General features: G+C 38.3%; 1 protein-coding gene and 1 long non-coding RNA gene across 10 annotated transcripts in view; both read left to right on the plus strand.

Moving 5' to 3' along the window:
- The first annotated feature begins 3 nt into the window (after positions 1-3).
- Positions 4-7,792, plus strand: LOC141278281 (uncharacterized). Its single transcript, XR_012330703.1, has 3 exons — positions 4-309; positions 1,113-1,196; positions 6,083-7,792. It is a non-coding gene; the product is annotated as an uncharacterized lncRNA (long non-coding RNA).
- A 1,478-nt stretch (positions 7,793-9,270) lies between these two features.
- The window catches only part of IPO11 (importin 11), a 249,283-nt gene continuing 236,723 nt past the window's right edge, over positions 9,271-21,830 (plus strand). For 4 of the 9 annotated variants that reach the window (XM_019929989.3, XM_033852894.2, XM_019929990.3 and 1 more), the window contains exon 1: positions 9,273-9,440. The gene's annotated coding sequence lies outside the window, so the exon portion shown is untranslated. Of the gene's footprint in view, positions 9,441-13,544; positions 13,567-21,830 lie in introns of those variants that run through there. The other 5 variants (XM_073802150.1, XM_019929993.3, XM_073802149.1 and 2 more) reach the window with 4 other exon arrangements.

A 21,830-nucleotide genomic window follows, 5' to 3' on the forward strand; every position in this document is an offset into this window, starting at 1 on the left:
GGAACTGAAGTCATAAGCTGGGAGAAAGCCTGGCCTCGGAAGCCTACATATCACAGAAGACACCGCGCTACCGATTCTGGCAGTTTGGATTGGCTAATTTGGAATCGGGGGCGGGGCCTCGCCCCTACCCACACCGAATGGGTTAAATAGGTTTTGGTGTGGTACCTCAAGGTTGTGGAGGAAGTTTAACTTATATTAACGTAGTTAGGCCTGTGGATGCTTCATCAGGCCAGGTTCTGGAATCGCTGAAATCCAAAGAAGGTTTCTTTTTGTTACGTGCCTCGCTCCTGTTTCCCAGCCGATCGTGGGGTGAGAATCCCGGGAACTTGGGAAGAGGAGCTTGCTCCTCTAGGGGAGTGAGTTCTCCGCTGCTTGAGTTGTAGAAAGTAACTCTGAGAATGTAATTTTCTAGTTCCACTAGAGCTACTAGTTGCTTCACTTCCTTCTGTGCCACGTCGTTAATTTCCTAAACTTTTCCATATTGAGCTCTAGCTGTGTATTAAACACTATTGGCTGCTAGAGATTCAAAGTTAAATGGGAAACTGCTCTTCTCAAAGTTTATTCTACTGAGAGAGTTAGACAAAAAGTCCGAAACTCTGTAAATGTGGTAATTGTTATGCATTGGGTATTGTGATAGGACAATGTATCCGACTGTAAGTTCCATGAATACAATGTCCATGTCTATTTTGCCTGCCATTGTAATGGTTCTCAGTTTTTAATGTTTCTGTGTGTACCTTATTTCCTTGAAGAAACAATCTTTTTATGTTTTTACCAAAGCAGACCTTCCTGCACAATTGATTGTGAGCATTCCCAAGCCTTGCTCTTTCTTTGCTGTAATTCTAATTTAGGAAAAAAAATTGTATACCCTAGTAGCATCTTCAACTACCTCTTTAATTCCACTGATCATTAATTTATTCCACAATTCTGGAGAATCTACAGTGTGCCAGGCACTTTGTCAAATGTTAAGAATTTAAGAATGAACATGACCTGATTGCTGCTTTTAAAGAAATTTCTATCAATAGAGGAAGACATAGCACCATTTGCTGATATCTTATTTCACCATTTCAAACAGTTCTCTAAAATAGGGGCTTATCGTTGTGTTCATTTTACAGATGAGGAAACTGAAGGGTAAAAAAAGAATGTTAAATGTCTTGCTCAAGATCACACAGTAAATGACAGCTGCCTCTTGAACCCAGGTCTGTATTCCAAAGACAGTGTGCTTTAAAAGAGGCATGATATTAGCACTATGGCTAATACTTGAGGAAACTGGGTAACATTTTCAAAATATAATATTTGAGCTGAATCATTAAAAGAGAACCAAAAATTAGCCAGGGAAAGTTTGAGAATTCAAAGGGAACGGTACTAACAAAGTCAAGATATAAGGGTATTTAAGGAAGAAAAAGAAACTTGATGTAGCTGAGAAGTAAACAAGTAATGTAAATAGAAACTTAGGGTGAAGGGCCTCAAATGTTATCCCAAGGAGCAATGGTGGTCACTGAGGAATCAAAATATCCATTTTCCCTCTCCACTCCTCTCCAGCTGTGAGAACTGCTGGAGCTCACACACAGTACCTGTAGGAGACATTCACGGGCTCTACATTTAGCTGGATTCTGAATGCTGCCTAGCCAGCTCTTCTTGAACTCCCTCTAATCTTCCTCTCCCATTCTCCATAAAGGATCTTCAAATCTTAATTCTTCTCAGGCCTCCTGCCCTACCACCTCCCCAGCTCCTTCTCAGCAGAAAACCTTGCTTTTTCTTTTTTTTAACATTTGTTATTTATTACAGTGAAATTGCCTAGTTTCCTTAGTTCAGTCACCTTTCTTCCTTTCTTTCTTCCTTCCTTCCTTCCTTCCCTTCCTTCCTTCCTTCCTTCCTTCTTTCCTTTCTTTCTGCTGTGTTGGGTCTTCATTGCAGTGCACAGGCTTCTCATTGCGGTGGCTTCTCTTGTTGCAGAGCACGGGCTCTAGGCGTGTGGGCTTCAGTAGTTGTGGCACATGAGCTCCGTAGTTGCGGCACATGGGCTTTGTTACTACACGGCCTGTGGGAGCTTTCTGGACTAAGGTTCATACCCGTGTCCCCTGCATTGGCAGGCGGAGTCTTAACCACTGTGCCACCAGGGAAGTCCCGACCTTGCTTTTTCTTGACAGAAGGAATGCAAGATCACCTCCAGGACATTTTCATCTTCCTGGATCACTCTTCTGCACACGGGGGTGTGTACAGTGAGTGGTGAGCAAAACGAAGTGGAGCTTACATTCTAGTGAGGAAAAACAGACATTATGTCAGGTGATGATAAGTATGAAGAAAAAAGTAAAGTAGAGGAGAAAGAGATCAACAGGGTGGGTGGGAGAGACTATTTTATGTAGCATGATAGACAATAAGGATGGAAGCCAAATGATAATTTTCTTTAGGAGTGAAATAGCAAGACCCTCCTGGAAGGTGTCACAAAATAAGCCACATAAAACTAAATGACTGAGGTGAGTGTGCACATTTAGCTTACCTACAGACTGAATTGGTGTTTGTTTAGGTATGAACCTTGAGTCACCTATATCCGAAAAACTAGGGCACATGTTACATAGTGGACTGTGTTTCCCCAAAATTCATATGTTGAAGCCCTAAACTCTGGTACTCAGAATGTGACTGTATTTGGACATAGGGCCTTAAAAGAGGTTACTAAGTTAAAATGAGGCCTTTAGATTGTGACCTAATCCAATCTGACTGGTATCCTTATGAAAGGAGGAAATTTGGACACACATAGACACACCAGGGATGTGTATACACAGGGGAAAGACCATATGAGGACGCAGCCAGAAGGCAGCCATCTGCAAGCTAAGAAGAGAGGCCTCAGGAAAAACAAACCCTGCTGACACCTTGATCTTGAGTTTCTAACCTCCAGAACTGTGAGAAAATAAATTTCTGTTATTTAGGCCATCCAGTCTGGGGTATTTTATTATGGCAGCCCTCACAAACAAATACCACATGTAATGAAAATTCACATTCCCAAGGCCCACCCTAAACATTCTGGATCAGAATAGGATTTGGCCCTGGCAAATGCATTTTTAACAGACCCTCTAGGAGATTCTGATGCACACTGCAGGTAGGGATTCACTACTTTCTGCACTAAAATAACATATTTGGTTGAGGAATTTCTACAGAACTGAAAAAGGATGGGAAGGGCACCCTCATCAGTACAGGAAAATTGTTCTAATAATTGGTATTGCTTATTTTTGTGGCCAAATTGCATCCAATTGTTGGGATTTTTTTTTCTGTTAGTACCAAGGTAACATTCAGAAGTGAGACAGTATTGGGTGCAGCATGGATCCATGAGCCCTCGGGAATGTGTGAGGCTGGGATATGAGCTGCATTAAAGAAATGTGTATGCAAGTTATGCTGGAATGTATTTGAGTTATCTTTGCAGCTATGAATGGCTTTGTAATTGTGAAAAATAATTTTATGCTTCTCTGCTTCATATTTATATCCTTTGTTAATTAAAAATAATTATTTTTCAGTTTGGGTGTGCACAATTGATTACTGCCATTCTTATAGTGTTTTTGTTAACAAAGTGTATCATAACTTGAAAAATAATTACAATAACATTTGCTTTGGTAGAAGAGGATTATTTAAATTCACAGCATGCTTGAAATGATAACATTCTTAATGTGCCAGGGAATATAATAAAGAATAAAAATAAAACATTGTGAGCATTTTCTTGTATAAATTATAGTTCCTTGCAGACGTTTAATATATTTAAAAGTCATAAAAACATTAAGAATGTTTGAATTTCACACTTTTAACATGGATTTATTAACTGAAATACTATATTTCTATGAAAAATTAATTCACCTGGACAAGATAAAACAAAATCAAATTGAAATTTACTTAATATCAAGCTGTTTAATTTGATTAGAACAAAAAAAATATTGTGCCAATATCCAATACTAAAATGAAGTGCTGCCTTACAACGTAGAACAATTTCAAAGAGTACCTAGAGACAATTTCTACTATGCTGTCTAAATCTTAACAGAAAAATGTGATGAAATTTGGCTGAAAGAAGTAATATACCTTGAATACTATGAGCAAGAGTCTTCTATAAAAAATGTTCTAATTTTTTTCAGATTATTAAAATGCTATTTTAAATTAATACAATTAATTAAGAAAGAAGACTTTGGTCTCTGTTTAATACCAGCATGATGAGTCTAAGCATTGTCAGTGAATATCTAATAATTGTTAGTGAAAATCTAATATCGAATCATTGATACCTACCAAAAGCATCTGTCAGATAAATGTGTTCATATCATTACCATAAAATAATATATATTCTGTTGCAAAATGAAGCACTTTGAAGCTTTCCAAATACAACAGGAAAATTATTGTACTAAGAATTCTATTTGTGGATTATTATAGAGCCTATTTCATATTATATTTTTAATATTTGTATTTATATATTATATTTTCACATTGCATTTTATGGGTTTCAAAGTACTTTCCACACAATTAGATTTTCAATGAAACCCTGGGAAATTGTTAGGGCAAGCATGCTTATGCTGTTTTACATATGAAGAAACTGAGTCTCACAGAAATTAAAGGTACTTGCTCAAGGTCTTTCAGGTAGTTGGCAGCAGAAGTAGGGGTGGAAGCCTGTGCTCTTGCCACAGCAGGACACCAGCTGCCTTTTGTGGGCTCCTTTGGTCTCTACTTCTGAGTGTTGCCATCATAGTCAATTCGCAGGTTACGCATCCGCGGATACAGAGGACCCAGTGTACTAGGCCATCTTATGCAAGGGACTTGGAGGTTCGTGGATTTTGGTATACAGGAAGGGTCCTGAAATCATTCCCCGTGGATACCAAGAGATGACTGTACTCTCATCACTGATGGAATGGCAGGAAAGCAAAAGATACTAGCTGAGTCATTCTAGATACAGTTTAAATTAATTTCACTCTTTAATAACAAGCTAATGTAAGAGTCAAGTGAATTCTAAAGTATGGAGTTAAAAAATTAAATCTTTGGTTACCATGAATTTAAGAATAAATTGTGTACAAAGTAACAATTAATGACAGAGATGTAGTAAGTAAAACTGGTTTTATTTTCCCCTTTTATGCGTTTCCTGGGCCCCAAAGATAGGACAACTACATTGTAAACGAAATAACAAAACCAAAAACTTAACTTGCAAAAATCCTGGAAAATACAGAAGGTAGAAAGAAGATGAAAAATGTACGTCTAATCTCACTATTCTGGGATAACCTCTGTGAAGGTTTTGACACACACTGTTTTCTCCTATTGTTTTAGCAATACATATTTTTACATAGTTGAGATCATATAATTTACTGGTTTTTTTCTATAAAATACAGTAACATAAAAAGCACTTTTTCTAGTTTTTGTACAATCTTGATAGTCAGTATTGAAAGCTGCTGCAGAAGATTTCATCTTGTGACTGTGTAAGAGTTCACTAAATCATTCCTATACCACTGTTGTACAAAATAGAGCCATACACATTTTACTGCATTTATGAAAAATATTTTCTATACTTTGGATTATTTCCCTAGTAGAGATTTACAAGAATGGAGTTATTTAGTCAAAATATATGAACATTTTAGTCTCTGAATATATACTAATAGATTATTTTCTGAAACAGTTGAATCAATTTTCATTCTTACCAGGAGAATATGAAAAAATGCCGTTTCACCTTAAGAGATACAAAGCTACATGGTATTCTTATATTTATTTTTCCAAAGTAGAAATATTTTATTTATTATATTTCTTTGATTATTAAAGTAATACTTAAACATTGCAAAAAATTTTAGATAGTACAAAAAGATTTTAGAAAGTGAAACCTATCACTCAGAGTTCACCTCCATTAAGCTATTGATATTTTCCAAGACTTTTTGGATATAAAAAATTCTTTTAACCTATTGTTCTTACCTAACTAAATATGATGGACATCTGTTAATGTTAATGAATATAAATCTATATCACCACTTTTAACAGGTAGAGAGTATTTCATTGTATGAACGTACCATAATTTATGTAATCAATCCTTAGTGAAAGACACTTATACTGTTTCAAATTTTTTAAAAATTATAAACAGGGACTTCCCTGGTGCGAAGTGGTTAAGAATCTGCCTGCCAGTGCAGGGGACACGGGTTCAAGCTCTGGTCCGGGAAGATCCCACATGCCACGGAGCAGCTAAGCCTGTGCACCACAACTACTGAGCCTGCGCTCTAGAGCCCACGAGCCACAACTACTGAAGCCCGCGTGCCTAGAGCCCGTGCTCCGCAATAAAAGAAGACACCGCAATGAGAAGCCCGCACACCACAACGAAAAGTAGACCCTGCTCGCTGCAACTAGAGAAAGCCCGCGCGCAGCAACGAAGACCCAATGCAGCCAAAAATCAATAAATTTTAAAAAATATAAACAAAACTGAAGCTGCTACAAAATTATATTACCAAGGGCAGATCAGTTAGTTTCTCAAAGACTTATTTTCCCAAGCTGGTAAGCTTCTAATGAGTTAATCTATAAGCAGCTAATGAACTATATTATAGAGTTGCCCAAGACCCAATTTTACCCAAGTTACAATATTAAATGAAGTGTAGCAAATTCGAAACCTTATGATTTTGGAGCACATATTGGTTTTCTATTGCTGCTATAAAAAATTGCCACAAACAGTAGCTTAAAGCAACACAAATTTATTGTCTGAGAGTTCTGAAGGTTAGAAGTCTAAAGTCATCTGCAGGACAGTTTCTTACAGAGGCTGTAGGGGAGAATCCATTTCCTTGACTTTCCCAGCTTCTCTGTGCTGCCTGTATTCATTGACTCATGGCCCCGTGTCGCTGTGACCTCTGCTTCCATGGTCACATCTCTCTCTCGGATACTCCTGTCTCTCTCTTATAAAGACCCTTGTGAATACATTGGGCCCACAAGATAATATTTCCAGCTCAAGATTCTTAATTGAATCATAGTAGCAAAGTCCCTTTTGGCATGAAAAGTAATATATTCACAGGTTTCAGGGACTAGGATTTGGCTATCTTTTATTCTATCTACCACAAAGCATGTATCTAAATTTGAGTCTGTGCTTCTCCAGTTAAGAATTTGAAATTACTTAATTCATGAGCATCATCTTCTAATCTGTAAAATGAGGGAAAGAATAATCTCCATATAGGGTGGTGATGAGGATAATAAACTACATGAAATGTCTACAGTTCAATGTCAGGCACTTAAAAAACAGAACAGTAACTGGCACATAGGGAATATTTAGAAGTTAGCAATCATAATATCACTGAGGCAAATAATTTGCATTGTTATTATGTATGTCTGTTTTTTGGAACCTACTTGAGACTGAGGGGTGACGGAAGCTAATGTTTCTTTAACTTATCATTTGCTCCATCAATTTTCTGCTTTCTCTTTTCAGTTTTCAACCATTTTGGGGGGAAAGCACTGAACATATATTTATATTTTAAATATGTTCTGAACAGCCCAATGATCATGTAATTTAAATTAATTTAATATTTGTCTTTTTCTTCAAAGAACGTGAGAATATGAGAATATAGCAACAAAATGCAGTCATATGAGATTTATCCAGCTGTACATATTTGTTTTGTACATACTATATTACTAGATTTTACATTCATAGTAGCTGAAGCTAGGACCTCCAAGTGCATCTTAATTTGGTGCCCTGAAACTGTAGGCAAAATTTATGTATGTGTATTTTTCTGAGTTACAGGTTTCCTTCAATATCTGACGAACCCATTATTCCAAACAGAAAAGATCCTTCTAAACAAATTTTTTCATTTTAATTAAAATTAGGCAATTTTTTCCTGCTTTATTGCATATTCCTTACAGCCTTGTTACACAACGTGTGATCTATGAAGAGCAGCATTAACTGGAAACTCATTAGAAATGAAGACTCTCAGGCCCCACCTCAGACCAACTGAATCAGGTTCTGTATTTTAACAAGACCCCCATGTGATTCTATGCACGTTTAAAATTTGAGAAGTATTACCTTTCAGTAAAATCAGAAGATACAATCAAACAAAATAAATTTAAAAATAAAACATGCCCATAATACCATCCAACTAGTGACAAACCCTAACATTTTCGCATATACTTATTCCAAAAATGTAACCATACTGAGCATATTGTTTTGTAACCCACTCTTTCCCTAATGCATTGTGAACATGTTAACATATCAACATAATTTAAAAATTTTTTTATATTTAATTTTTATTTTATATTGGAGTATAGTTAGTTGATTTACAATGTTTTGTTAGTTTCAGGTGTACAGCAAAGTGATTCAATTATACATACACATATATCCATTCTTTTTCAGATTCTTTTTCAACATTATTTTTAATGGCCAATTTGTATTATATATGCATGTGTCATGATTTAGTCATTCCTTTTGGTGGTCATTTAGGTAATTTTTATATTTTTTATATATATTTTATATTTTTACTTTCAAAAATAGCCCTTGTGTGATGAGCATCTTGTAATGCAAGGCTTATGATTGCCTGGTTCAAACCTAACACTGCTAGTTACTACTTACTAGCTGTGCGAACTTAGGCAGGTCACTTGATCTTTCTAATGTTTCAGCTTCTTCAACCTCTTAGGGTTGTTTTAAGGATTTAAATACATGATTCATCTGAAGATCTTAGAACTGTATCTGGCACATTCTAAATGATTAATGAATGTTATCTATTATTTTTATTAATCTTTGTGAACACTAAACTATTTTTTTTCTAAATGTAAGAAAACTTACGTCACTAAGCTAATTAGAAGCAGAGGCAGAGAGAACTGGATTTACTCCCTTTCAATCTTTCCGCTCTTGCTATCGTTCTGGACTGGAGCGCCAAGCAAGTTTAGGACCTTAAAAAAATAAATATTCGTGGGAGGGCTGACTGCTGAGAGTAGGATTATTTTAAATAATTCTTCTTTACCGAGACAGATCCGTAAAACAATGCAGTTTGGCAGCTGATATCTGGAATAAGAAAGGGAAAATGATTCTGATTTAAGCTTCAGTCAACCCAGGACAGTTGATTTTCCCAGGAGTGGGGCAGAGCCGAACTATGGTTTCCATGGTTACAGGTCGCTCAGCGTCCGGTGGGGGGGGGGGGGGTCCCAGCTCTCTATACTGCGCAAGCGCACAGAGCTGCCTTAGACGCCCGGCGCCTTCGGTTTCGAAGGGAAAGCTCCTCCCTCTCCTTTCGCCGTTCTCCTATCGTCTTCTGTCTTTGCCTAGTCCACGCGCTCCGGGTGTCTGTGACGCAGTATTCGAGCGCCCGCGTCGTTTGGAGCCGCGACGCGGAACATGGCGCGTTACTAGAAGCGGCTTTCGGCATCAGTAGGCGGCGGCGTGTGGACTGGAAGCGTGGGGCGCAGGACGAGCTGACGCCGCTTCGTGTTGGAGCGTGGAAGTGGGAGAGCCGGGCCATTCCGGACCGAACCAAACGGTGAGGCCCAGGCCTGAGAGCCCCAGAGCGCGGGCGAGCGGAAGGGAGGAGTGGGCTGGGCAGCGGAGACCCGAGAGGTGAGGGAAGAACGTGTGGCTAGTGGGAGGCCAGGCATAGCATTAGCGGGAGAAGGGCGGCCTGCAGGCTTGGCTCTCCGTTACCCCAAGGACCCCTGGGAGCTCGAGGCTGCCCCAGTCAGCCCGGGAGCGGGAAGCATGGTCGCGGAGGAATCAGGGCGCGGGGAGGCAGGGACTGGGTGCCAGAATGAGGACGTAGGGTGCTCATTGTGGCTGCGTTGCGGGTTAGGGTGGTTCATTTGCCCTTGGGGGATCGGTGGTGCCACTTTTCAGAGAACGTGGTCATCTTTAGTATAAAACCACTGTATGTTGTGATTGCACCCACAGTATTGCTACTAATAGTAATACTGTGAAAGCTTTAATTGACCATTAGACCCTTGCTTGACTTTAACGAACAAGTGAAGGAAGTTATACATGTTCATAGAGGACTTACTTGCTGAGGTATGGCCGACAGTGCTCGAGCCCAGCGACTTCTGCAGCTTTATAACTTGACGGTATTTGTGATTCAGCAAAACTATTTTGAGGCCCATTGCATTTGTCATTTTTTAAAAAAATCCTTTTGTGACCTGGTGGTGAATGAGGGAAGTCTTATTTTTTCAGAGTGACTTGGCTAGATAGATAGGACTGCTAAATTGCCTCCTGGTACCAAGGTTGCAGTTGATCTCCCCTCCCCACCCCATTTGAACGGGCTCGATTGTAGTGCGCTAGTGCCCTTGCGATTTGGTTATTCTTCAGAAGGGAATAAGGAAGAGTAGTTTACAGCCATAATATTTTTTATTTTTTCTTGGATAGGGAGTTCATTACTTCGTTTTCACGTTATTTCAAACTTCTCTGTTCAGTACAGAGGTTTCAGGTTAAAGGCAGAGTGACTCTACGATATGAGGCATCCATTTCATGACATTTTTTCTTAGGTCTTTTGTCACTGAAGAAGATTTCTGTGAAATTAGATTGAAAATCTCTCCCTGTTGGTTGTGATAGGATTGTGGAATTTACCTCCTGTAACCCCTAGCACAGGGAATAGTAAAAACCGGTTTAATTATAGCAATGATTTGTGGCGATATATTATAGCCCTAAGGCAGCTGGGCTGTCTCTGCCCTAGTTACACTTCCTAAAGCTGAAGAGAATTCTCAACACAAACAAATTTAGTTGTGATAATACAATTGGAGGTTCTAAACAAATAGGTGAAGATTATCTGGGAATTAACATAAAAATCTTTAGGTTTAAAAAAAAACAACTTTAGGTTTTGTGACACTGTAGAATTTGTTTGCGTTCAGGATCAAACCAGAATGCAAAAGAATCTTTGTAGACATGTGACAGTTAAAGTATACTGAAGATTTTTCTAGAGATAAATACATGTGTTTTTCCAGAAATGTTCATATTTTGAGAAAGAAAATGTATTTGATTAGATAGGTTTTAACCTTTGTGTTGTATATCTGTGTACATGTGTGTGTTTGTATTTAATCTTGGGCTTCTCCTAATTTAGTGTTATTGATGGCAATTCCTTTCTTTTCCTATGATTCCTTTCTTTTCCTGTCTGCATCAAATGGGGACTATCAGTTAATTTCAGAGTGTTTCATGGAATGGCAAGACATTTCGTGCAGGTGTGAGTCTAGAATGTTTTTCCTTGGTTTTCTAAATATCAGGCTGATTACAGATAAGCCGATAATTATAAGCTTTGTAGAACTTGATCTGGATCAGTGTTCTACACCCTTGCAGCTCAAAATATGGTGTAGGCATCACCTGAAAGTTCGTTAGAAATGCACAATCTCAGGCTTACCCCCAGGTCTACTGAATCAGAATCTGCATTTTAACATGCTCTCCAGATGAATGTACATTACAGCTTGAGACACACTACCTTGGTTGGTAAAAGTTGAAGACCAAGGTCATGCACAAACCTGCATAAACATTATAGCACTTCTTATTTTTAATCTGAGGTGATCTTATGCTGATTATCAAGTCTGGTTTGTCTGGTTGAAGAAACTTAAGGCCCAGAATGGTAAGTGACTTGCACAAGGTCCCATGTTATCTAGATTTTTAAACCAGGTTCTGATTCATTGCAATGCATTTCTTTTACTAGTTACTGCTAGAGTTCACTGTATTGAAATTGAACTAAAGCATTCATGAATGACACTACGTAACAAACATTTACTGACTAATGGAAAGGCAGCCTAATAATCCTCTGTGTCTTTAGTAACTACTCTTGTTTCCCATGGTGGTTATTAGCCCACCACCTCCTTCCTTCCTTCCTCTTTCCTGGATAATGTTGTCTTCTGCTTCACAGAGGAAATGCAATACATTGGTGGGAACTTCATTGCTTTTTGCCCTCTTTCACCTGCATACTTGTCTACCTCTATCTGTTCATCTCTAATTGTGTTCCGAGTTTTTTCTCCTCAGGGACAGTGTTTCCTTGGTGTATTAGTTTGCTGGGGCTGACATAACAAAAAGCAGAGACTGGGTGGCTTAAAGAGAAATTTATTTTCTCACAGTTTTGAAGGCTGGAAGTCCACAATTAAGGTTAGGGCAGAAATAGTTTCTTCTGAGGCCTCTCTCCTTGAGTTATAGATGCCCTCTTTCTGCCTCTTTGCATGGTTGTACCTTTGTGCACTAGAACCTCTAGTGTCTCTTTTTCTCATTAAAACACCAGTCATATTGGATGAGAGTCCACTCTGATGGCCTCATTTTAACTTAATCACATCTTCAAAATTCTTATCTTCAGTACTGGGGATACTGAGGGTTAGGGCTTCCAACATATGAATTTTGGGGAATACAGTTTAGTCCATAACACTTGGTTATTCCTTTTACTCTCAACTGGTACTAACTTACCAGGATTTAAATGCACTTGTCTTAAATACACTCTTTTCACTCTAGATTCCTCTTCAATTTTATCTGTAATTATTTCCTTTAAGGTTCTTGAAAAAGTTGTCTATGTTCATTATCTCCACCTTCTTCTTATTTATTTATTTATTTTTTAGTGTGTTGAAGTCTGCCAATCCACTGCGGTCACTGAATTTGATGGGGTGATGCTCACTATTGATTTCCTTATTCTGAAATCTAATGGAATCTTTTTAATCATTTAACATTTTGACTAGTCCTCCTTGAAATTCTCTTACGTTTCTGTGACACTGTAGTCTCCTTATGTTCCTTCCATGTCTTGGTCAGTCTTTCCTTATATTTTTCTCTCTTCTCTGGCCACTCTGGCCACTTTAAATATTCATTTCACTCTATCTACTATCTTCTCCTCTCTTCTGCCTCTGCCTACTCTCCTTGAAGGCTTTCATCCTTTATGAGTTCAACTTCTATATCTATTTTGATGACTCCCAGATCTGTTTAGCACAGATCAACTCTGATACATTGTGGTTGTATTAAGATACCTTAAACTCATGTCAAAAAAATTATGTATCTCACCCTTTCTGAAGTTGCTTCTCTTCTTCCTGTGATTCGTGCATGCAGCTCATCACTCAGTCAGAGACACTAGAATCTTAACTCTTCCCTGTTATTACCCTTATGTGCTAACCTTCCCACACTTAACTATATTACTGTTTACCAAATCTTGTTTTACCTCTTTCATCTACTTTTTCTCTGTGGCTATTGCCTTGGTTCAGATTATCATTATTATCTGGACTTCTATGTAAACCTTCTAAATAATTTTCATGCTTCTGAGAATGCATACCATCCCTCTGTACCTTTCCTTTTACTGTAGGCAGATGGTGCTGTTATTCTGCAATCCTTCTATGCAGACTTTCAGATAAAAATCCAAACTACCAAGCCTTGGAAATAGGGATGTTAATGATTTGAGCCTTGCTTGTTTTTGCTTTCACCTTCTGTTATTTCCTGCCTCACATTGTTTTGTCATGCTGAATTGTTTACAGTTCTTCAAAAGTGTTAGGATGTTTTTTAAAATTGAGGCACTTTTATGTTGTGTGTCTTCTGCCTAGAATGTAGCCATCACCTATCTGACAAATACCCATAATGTGCTCATCTGGATAACTTCTACTCAGCACAAATGCTGCCTTGCTCCCCTCTGGGAAGCCCTCCCCAGCCTTCCTAGGGTGAGTTAGGTCATCTTCTGACCTCCTTCCATAACAGCTTATCATAGCGCTTATACTATATTGTAATTGTCTTTTTTCCTCTCTAGACTTGAATGCAAAGACTCCCTTATTTATTTCTCAGAGTAGTGCCTGGCCATGAGAAGCTGCTTCATTGCTGAATACTGTGAATGCAAATTGAATTGCCAGGGAGTTGAAAAAAAATGTGGAATGTTATATACTCTGGAGGTTATATAACCACTCAGGTTATATACTGTGAGTGGGTTTGAAAAGTCAGAGACTTGGGTTCATTTATGTGACTTTACACAGCTATAAGTGGAGATTGGGATGTAGTCATTGAATTCATTTGTTGAACAAATATTTGTTAATCACTTTCTATGTGCCAGGTACTAATTCTAGATTCTGGTGGTATTCCTTTGAACAAATCTCCTGGTGTCTGGATTTTACATTCTAATTGGGATTCTGAACAATAAAGACATGTGTATTAGAATGTCAGACAGTTAAAAGTGTTACGCAGAAAAATGGAAGATTAGAAAATAGAAGGAAGGATATCTGGACTAGAGAGATTCTGGATTGAAAGGTAAGATATTTTAGATTGGGCAGTCAGGGAAGACTTATTTGATTAGTTGAAAATTTGAGCAGAAACTGGATTGAAGCTAAAGAGCAAGACATGCAGATATCTAGAGGCAGGAGATTTGCAGCCAGAGGGAACATATTCTGCAAGGGGAGGATAAGATATATTTTATGTATCTGTTCCACTAACGGTGGACAGCATATTGTCTCTAGCTCTCTCTTACTGTATACAACTCCAAGACAAACACCCTTATCCTTGTCTCTTCCTTGTATGCCTATGCAGGAGTTTCTTTAGGTATAGTACCAAGTGTGGAACTGCTGGGTCATAGGATATTACCTGATCATAGAATGTACCCACACACACAAGCACATTTCATTCATGATGACAAGATTGCTCTCCAAAGTGGTTTTACTAATGTATACTCCTAGCAGCAGTGCATAAAGGTTTCTATTTACATACATTCTTGCCAGCACTGAATATTTTCAGAATTTGTAATTTTTGCCAATCTGATGATTATAAAGTAATACCTCTTTAAAAAAATTCCTGATAAATCTTGTTAACTTTGTGTATGGTATTTTCATTGACTTTTAATTTTGGTTTTCAATTTTGCTATAGTAAAATTTATCAGGAATATAAACTCTAGTCTTTTGATACAATATTTTGGTTGTCAGGTCTAAAGATTTTTTAAATTTTGGTTTTCAGTTTTGCTGTAACAGAATTTATCAGGAAGATAAGCTCTAGTCTTGATATTGTATTTTGGTTCTCAGGTCTAAAGATTTTAAAAAACTGGTTAATTTCATTGGTATTTGACAACGCTGTGATCTAAAGGAAAAATGTGGTAGTCAATAGAGAGTGTTGGGTTGGGATAGGAGACTTGAATTCTAGGTTTCCAGAAATGTCACCAATTTGCCTGTGTGTGACTGTACAAGAGTCACAATTTTTCTCTTCAACCTTTTTAGGACACAGTTTCTTGGTCAGTAAAACAAAATGCTTAAATTAGATATACTTACTGTTTAGAGAACTGATGTGGATGGCTCTAAGGTGATAGAAAATTATTTTAATGACTCAGAACATAATTCTAATGATAAAATGTAGAACAGTTTCTAATTTTAGGGTGTTACTGGCATACTGCCTATACATTTTTTTTTTTTTTTTTTTTGGCGGTACGCGGGCCTCTCACTGTTATGGCCTCTCCCGTTGCGGAGCACAGGCTCCGGACACGCAGGCTCAGCGGCCATGGCTCACGGACCCAGCCACTCCGTGGCATGTGGGATCTTCCCGCACCGGGGCACGAACCCGTGTCCCCTGCATCGACAGGTGGACTCTCAACCACTGCGCCACCAGGGAAGCCGTATACATGTTTTAATGAGTGAATTTTTATAAATTCAAGTGAGTCCTTAGGCTGAACTCTCACAACAAGAATGAGATTCTTCTAAGACGAGTTGTATGATATCCTGGATCAGTAATTGGAAACTAATCAAAGATATGTATATTTGGAGAGGACTGATGTTCCCTTAACAGTTAGCAAAAAGTTTTGACTAAAATTTGGTCAGTTATGGTCTGTTAAATTTAGGCTGTGCTATTACTGCCATTCAAAGAACAGGATCTTCCCAAAATCAAGCGCACAGCTTTTCCTTACTATTTCTTTGACATCAGAGAAGGAACTTTAAAACCAATAAGCATAATTGCTGTTCTTTAATAGTTTTTATACAGTTGTATATTTTTTTCTTTCACCTAAAGAGGTGTCAGAGAAATTGGTGGTGACACTAGTTGCGGCCTCACTGCTGACACTACCTTGGTGGGTGTCACTATTGTTTAGGATAAGCTCCTTAACTTTTCCTATGAGGAGGTGTTCAGTCATGGGGGACTCTCGTGTATACCAAACAGGCAAGAGACTTATTGAAGTTTATCAGTGCCATTTTACTAAAAACCCCCAGTACGACATGAATACTTGGGTTTATTGGACAGGACTTGTTTCACAGCCGTCTTCTGGCACTGTATACTGTATGTAAATTATACATACCGTATAATTTACTTCTCTCTCTCCACCCACTAGCATATACTCTCCATGAGAGCAGAGATTTTTTGTCTTTTTAGTTCATTGATGTATCTTAAGTGCCTAGAATAATGTCTGTCATTGTAGGTGTTCAGTAAATATTTGAATGAATGAATGTGGAAAAGTCTAATGACAGGCCAATAAGTATCAGAAACCTGATTGAGAGAACAGGATTAGAACAGAGGATGTTAGATATTCCCAGTGAAAAGCATTGTTAAATTTTATTGGCTCAATGTGCCTCATTTCAGTAGGTGAAGATACTGAGCGAATTATTCATTCATTTATTCCTTCCTTCAATTTTTTTTTTAGCTCTTCAGCATACTGTTTACTTTCGTAGTATCTTTTATAGATAGTTCTCTCTTTACTGTGATATAATTTCTGTACTTCCAGAAATATTGTTGTTCTTTGACCTCTTTTTCATCATTTCTAAAAGCCTGCCTTCCGCTCTTAGAAATTACAATCACATTATTGCTTTGTTCAGTTCATCAAACATTTACTGAGCATTTGCTATAGCCCTGACACTGTATTAGGTGCTTGCATGTATGGATGAATAAGACACAATATTTGCCTTTAAGTAGCTCGTGATTTTGTAGATGGGACTCAAAAGGAAATAGATGTAATAACAGAAGTATGTTCTATGTAGAAGAGTGGTGTGGAGGAAGGAGCGCTTTACTATCTAGTGCATTTAAAGATTTCCAGGGCTTCCTTGGTGGCGCAGTGGTTGAGAGTCCGCCTGCCGATGCAGGGGACATGGGTTCGTGCCCCGGTCTGGGAAGATCCCACATGCTGCGGAGCAGCTAGGCCCGTGAGCCATGACCGCTGAGCCTGCGCGTCCGGAGCCTGTGCTTCGCAGCTGGAGAGGCCACAACAGTGAGAGGCCCGCATACCGCAAAAAAAAAAAAAAAAAAAAAAAAAAAAAAGATTTCCAGAGCGGCTGATGTCAGCAGCTTTAGTATTCTCTGTATCATGGTCCATTAGCTGCCACTTTAAAAAACATACACAAAAATAGACAGAATTGTATCATGAGCCCTTATCTACTCACCACCCAGGTTTAACAGTTGTCAGCTCATGGTCAGTTTTGTTTCATCTTACCTCCACCTACTTCCGCTCTAACTACATTGGTCGTGCTGTCTAGAAGCTTGGTCATTTTCAGGTTTAACTTTTTTTTTGGCAAAGCTGCTTTAAGATTTCTGTTTCTCAGAGTTTGAACTCTTCCCCTGGTCTTCACAGAAATTCATTTCTTTCTTGTCTTTGACACATTGTCTTTCTCTAGTTTGCTTTTGACTCCAGGCAGTTGAACAGTTTTGTAATATTTCCTATCCATAATTCCTCAAGAATGTTTTCTGCCTCTTACTGTTCTTTTCTTAGACTTGGGCTATAGATCATGATTTGACTTGCAGGAATTTAACTATCTTTGAAAAAATGACATCTTCCTCACATCTCTCTGTAAGAAATGTTCCAGTGATTCATGGTAAATACTATATTGCTTATACATTTCACAAAAAGGGCTACTCGCCATTCAAGTTTTTATTCGCCCAGTACCTGTTCTTCCAGGAGGAAATTTGGAGCTTTCAAGTTCTTATGCCACTGTCTCAATGGCCTGTATCTGGCTTTTCTTCCTCTTTCTGAATATTTGTCCTTCTGTCAAATGTCCTTCTGTCAAACTACTGCATGTTTTTCTCCTTAGGTGATTTCATCCTGCTCCTCATATCACTCTGCCTGTTCTGTTCTACAATTTCTCAGTCTCCTTTATGCTACAATATTGCTTATGAATATTACATTTTCTTAAGTTCTGTCATATTTATTTTGTGTAAAGCTCAAACATATTTATGTCTTCATCTCACATTTTCTTTTCCTAGAGAAGAGAGTATTTTTTGTTTTTAATAAATTTATTTATTTATTTTTGGCTGCATTGGGTCTTCGTTGCTGCCGCACAGCCTTTCTCTGGTTGTGGCGAGTGGTGGCTACTCTTCGTTGTGGTGCACGGGCTTCTCACTGCAGTGGCTTCTCTTGTTGCGGAGCATGGGCTCTAGGCGTGCGGGATTCAGTAGTTGTGGCACGCAGGCTCAGTAGTTGTGACTTGTGGGCCCTAGAGCACAGGCTCAGTAGTTGTGGTGCATGGGTTTAGTTGCTTTGCGGCATGTGGGATCTTCCTGGACCAGGGCTCCAACCTATGTCCCCTGCATTGACAGGCAGATTCTTAACCACTGCACCATCAGGGAAGTCCTGAAGAGAGTATTTTTAATCTTCCTTTTGGTTTTTTTTGGCTGTACTGCACGGCTTGTGGGATCTTAGTTCCCCAACCAGGAATTGAACCCGGGCCTTTGGCAGTGAAAGTGCAGAGTCCTAACCACTGGACGGCCAGGGAATTCCCGAGAAGAGAGTAGTTTTTTTTTTTTTCAAACATTGTTATTTTAATGTAATCACCATTAACAGGCTATAGTAAAATACTATAGTCTCTTTAGTAAAATAAATTTAGAAAAATGTAACTATAGATTTTTCTATATATATATATTTTTTTGGGTGTATAATTTTTTTTTTTTACTGGAGTATAATTGCTTTACAATGATGTGTTAGTTTCAGCTTCGCAACAAAATGAATCAGTTATATATATACATATGTTACTATATCTCTTCCCGCTTGTGTCTCCCTCCCACCCACCCACCCTATCCCACCCCTCCAGGCGGTCATAAAGCACCGAACTGATCTCCCTGTGCTATGCGGCAGCTTCCCACTAGCTATCTACCTTACGTTTGGTAGTGTATAGATTTCCATGCCTCTCTCTCGCTTTGTCACAGTTTACCCTTCCCCTTCCCCATAGCCTCAAGTCCATTCTCTAGTAAGTCTGTGTCTTTATTCCTGTTTAACCCCTAGGTTCTTCATGACATTTTTTTTCTTAAATTCCATATATATGTGTTAGCATATGGTATTTGCCTCTCTTTCTGACTTACTTCACTCTGTATGACAGACTCTAGGTCTATCCACCTCATTACAAATAGCTCAGTTTCGTTTCTTTTTATAGCTGAGTAATATTCCATTGTATATATGTGCCACATCTTCTTTATCCATTCATCCGATGATGGACACTTAGGTTGTTTCCATCTCTGGGCTATTGTAAATAGAGCTGCAATGAACATTTTGGTACATGACTCTTTTTGAATTATGGTTTTCTCAGGGTATATGCCCAGTAGTGGGATTGCTGGGTCATATGGTAGTTCTATTTGTAGCTTTTTAAGGAACCTCCATACTGTTCTCCACAGTGGCTGTATCAATTTACATTCCCACCAACACTGTAAGAGGGTTCCCTTTTCTCCACACCCTCTCCAGCATTTATTGTTTGTAGATTTTTTGATGATGGCCATTCTGACTGGTGTGAGCTGATATCTCATTGTAGTTTTGATTTGCATTTCTCTAATGATTAGTGATGTTGAGCATTCTTTCATGTGTTTGTTGGCAGTCTGTATATCTTCTTTGGAGAAATGTCTATTTAGGTCTTCTGCCCATTTTTGAGTTGGGTTGTTTGTTTTTTTGTTATTGACCTGCATGAGCTGCTTATAAATTTTGGAGATTAATCCTTTGTCAGTTGCTTCATTTGCAAATATTTTCTCCCATTCTGAGGGTTGTCTTTTGGTCTTGTTTATGGTTTCCTTTGCTGGGCAAAAGCTTTGAAGTTTCATTAGGTCCCATTTGTTTACTTTTGTTTTTATTTCCATTTCTCTAGGAGGTGGGTCTAAAAGGAGCGTGCTGTGATTTATGTCATAGAGTGTCCTGCCTATGTTTTCCTCTAAGAGTTTGATAGTTTCTGGCCTTACATTTAGGTCTTTAATCCATTTTGAGTTTATTTTGTGTACGGTGTTAGGGAGTGACCTAATCTCATACTTTTACATGTAGCTGTCCAGTTTTCCCAGCACCACTTATTGAAGAGGCTGTCCTTTCTCCACTGTACATTCCTGCCTCCTTTATCAACGATAAGGTGACCATATGTGCGTGGGTTTATCTCTGGGCTTTCTATCCTGTTCCACTGATCTATATTTCTGTTTTTCTGCCAGTACCATACTGTCCTGATTACTGTAGCTTTGTAATATAGTCTGAAGTCAGGAAGTCTGATTCCTCCAGCTCTGTTTTTCGTTCTCAAGATTGCTTTGGCTATTCGGGGTCTTTTGTGTTTCCATACAAATTGTGAAATTTTTTGTTCTAGTTCTGTGAAAAATGCCAGTGGTAGTTTGATAGGGATTGCATTGAATCTGTAGATTGCTTTGGGTAGTAGAGTCATTTTTACAATGTTGATTCTTCCAATCCAAGAACATGGTATATCTCTCCATCTATTTGTATCATCTTTAATTTCTTTCATCAGTGTCTTATAATTTTCTGCATACAGGTCTTTTGTCTCCTTAGGTAGGTTTATTCCTAGATATTTTTTTCTTTTTGTTGCAATGGTAAATGGGAGTGTTTTCTTGATTTCACTTTCAGATTTTTCATCCTTAGTGTATAGGAATGCCAGAGATTTCTGTGCATTAATTTTGTATCCTGCTACTTTACCAAATTCATTGATTAGCTCTAGTAGTTTTCTGGTAGCATCTTTAGGATTCTCTATGTATAGTATCATGTCATCTGCAAAGAGTGACAGCTTTACTTCTTCTTTTCCAATTTGGATTCCTTTTATTTCCTTTTCTTCTCTGATTGCTGTGGCTAAAACTTCCAAAACTATGTTGAATAAGAGTGGTGAGAGTGGGCAGCCTTGTCTTGTTCCTGATCTCAGTGGAAATGCTTTCAGTTTTTCACCATTGAGGATGATGTTGGCTGTGGGTTTGTCATATATGGCCCTTATTATGTTGAGGAAAGTTCCCTCTGTGCCTACTTTCTGCAGGGTTTTTATCATAAATGGGTGTTGAATTTTGTCAAAAGCTTTCCCTGCAACTATTGAGATGATCATATGGTTTTTCTCCTTCAATTTGTTAGTATGGTTTATCACATTGATAGATTTGCGTATATTGAAGAATCCTTGCATTCCTGGAATAAACCCCACTTGATCATGGTGTATGATCCGTTTAATGTGCTGTTGGATTCTGTTTGCTAGTATTTTGTTGAGGATTTTTGCATCTATGTTCATCGGTGGTATTGGCCTGTAGTTTTCTTTCTTTGTGACATCCTTGTCTGGTTTTGGTATCAGGGTGATGGTGGCCTCGTAGAATGAGTTGGGGAGTGTTCCCCCCTCTGCTCCATTTTGGAAGAGTTTGAGAAGGGTAGGTGTTGGCTCTTTTCTAAATGTTTGATAGAATTTGCCTGTGAAGCCATCTGGTCCTGGGCTTTTGTTTGTTGGACGATTTTTAATCACAGTTTCAATTTCAGTGCTTGTGATTGGTCTGTTCATATTTTCTGTTTCTTCCTGATTCAGTCTTGGCAGGTTGTGCCTTTCTAAGAATTTGTCCATTTCTTCCAGGTTGTCCATTTTATTGGCATAGAGTTGCTTGTAGTAATCTCTCATGATCTTTTGTATTTCTGCAGTGTCAGTTGTTACTTCTCCTTTTTCATTTCTAATTCGATTGATTTCAGTCTTCTCCCTTTTTTTCTTGATGAGTCTGGCTAATGGTTTATCAATTTTGTTTATCTTCTCAAAGAACCAGCTTTTAGTTTTAT

The sequence above is a fragment of the Tursiops truncatus genome, chromosome 3 (genome assembly GCF_011762595.2).
Source record: "Tursiops truncatus isolate mTurTru1 chromosome 3, mTurTru1.mat.Y, whole genome shotgun sequence".
In the NCBI taxonomy this organism is placed as follows: domain Eukaryota; kingdom Metazoa; phylum Chordata; class Mammalia; order Artiodactyla; family Delphinidae; genus Tursiops; species Tursiops truncatus.